This window comes from Corvus brachyrhynchos, unplaced genomic scaffold, assembly GCF_000691975.1.
Source record: "Corvus brachyrhynchos isolate BGI_N302 unplaced genomic scaffold, ASM69197v1 scaffold22, whole genome shotgun sequence".
Classification (NCBI taxonomy): domain Eukaryota; kingdom Metazoa; phylum Chordata; class Aves; order Passeriformes; family Corvidae; genus Corvus; species Corvus brachyrhynchos.
This window is the reverse complement of record NW_008238355.1, coordinates 1,071,342-1,073,262: the sequence shown is the minus strand read 5'-3', so window position 1 is coordinate 1,073,262 and position 1,921 is coordinate 1,071,342. Positions and strand designations below refer to the sequence as shown.

At 37.9% G+C, this 1,921-nt stretch overlaps 1 long non-coding RNA gene across 1 annotated transcript in view; it reads right to left on the bottom strand.

The window, feature by feature from the left end:
- Positions 1-647, bottom strand: part of LOC108446982 — a 1,927-nt gene extending 1,280 nt beyond the window's left edge. The window contains exon 1 of the long non-coding RNA XR_001862327.1: positions 584-647. This is a non-coding gene — a long non-coding RNA (uncharacterized LOC108446982). The remainder of the gene's footprint in view (positions 1-583) is intronic.
- Between the last annotated feature and the right edge of the window lie 1,274 nt (positions 648-1,921).

Sequence of the window (1,921 nt, the reverse complement as noted above, 5' to 3'; positions counted from 1 at the left end):
GACACAGCTGACATTGCTCAACAGTCTCGGTAATTAAATAATATTCACGAAAATATTCTTCCATTGGCATATATTTTGACTCAAAAATTAACTGTGTCCAAATGGTCTTCCAAAAGCCCTTGGTAAGAATTAAATCCCAAGAAACATAGAAAAAGTTCTTAAACAACCATGCCAGGAAATGTTTCAGTTCCTTTTGAGCTTGAATTAAGCTAAAACTTACAAATCATTGCTCAAGAATCTTTTTAAGATAAATGTCCATATGCAGCTCTGAGAGCCAAGAGTCTTTCCACAGTTCCTCCATAGTTTAGATATGGAATAGCAAAACAAAAACAAGAAGAGGAATCCGAAGTTTCTACTCACAGATCAGTCGCTTAGGGATCGGGGATCGTTCTGCTCACAATTTCCCACCATTTGTTACAGTGGGGATTCTGTAACACGACGTATCAAACAAGGAGGCGCATGGAAAAGAAATATATATGGACTGATTCTTGATAGATGTTTCAGAGATGTTTATTTCTCCAGCCGCATAGTCGAAGCTCCACATGGCCGGGGCTCTGCTGAGGAACTGAGGCAATCACGGGACCCGAGGGTCCTTGCCCGTGCAGGGGAACACAAAACAACCAATGGGGAACGAGGCTGACCAGGGGATAGGTAAACCCCGTGCCTCCCCCCCAGGGCCCCTCTCCCAGGACCACATGGCAGGGGGGGAGGGACCCCGACACTTTCTTATGTACTGTAGATCAAGTCTGGTAGTTGGAAAGAAACAAGATTTCTAAGAGTGTTGTCACAGACCATGTGGAGGACCTTGGCAAATAGGTAATTTTTTCCCCTTTATTGCTGGGTGCCATGTTACATTTGGCCTGTCATCTGTATAATATCATGTAGTGTCATTTTAAAACCTTCTCTTTATAGAGAAATAAGAGTGGACCCTGGCTTGATCTCTTTGTTAGGACATCTTTGGAGGTCACCTCCAACCACTGCAATTTATTAGGAGATTTCAGATTTCTCTGAGGCAGCTGACATACCTTGCTATGGCAGTAATTGCACCAGTTAAAGAAATTACCATGTTCAATTAAACTTATTACTGTGTATCTGCAGAGGATCTTCATGCTAACTTTTACCACTTGTACACTTCTGAGGTTGTCATGCAATTCTAAACTACTTAGTTTTCATTGAGTCAAAATGGGAAGCACACATAAGCCCTGAGGTTTTGGTATTTGCCGTACAGTGAAAAAAACAAACCCTTTTAAGGTTGTTACTGTCATCAGGTAGTGTAGCCAGAGCAGGAAAATTACATCTGCTGTAATGATTGTAAAGCAGTGATTCAGGAAGATTTATTGTGATTTCAAATGGATGGAATTATTGATCACTTGTTAAATAAATGAAGGACTTAATCTCCATATGAACATAAGATGTAATAATATTGCACATTTAATTAACAATAAGAAAAATAGATCCATTTTAACTTATAAAATTGTAAGTATTTTTAATTGAAGGTAATGTGCTGATGAGAGGAATAATTTAGATTTTTTGAAAAAATGTTATATTAGTTGAGAAAGAAATTAGTTTTTGACTAAGCTATCATCCTTCCCCTATCTCTATGCCCCTCTCCCACAGAGATATTTGTAATTTATTCAAAGTAAAAAAGTTATCCTCTATATATTGAATGTTAATATCTTAGACTCAGGTACTGTACTACTACTACCAACCATGATTTCTGTCATTTTCACTCAGATGAAGAGTTGTTAACAAAATTAAGAGGTAGAAATACAGAAAAATGTTTTTCATTGAAAAGTACAAAATTCCATTTATGTTTCTTGTTGAAACATCAATTCCAAGACAAATAAGTAAATGCGATGAGTTGTAGCTCTTGATTTGAAGGAGTTGGCAGTGGACCTAAAACAGGATGGCCCCTTATGCA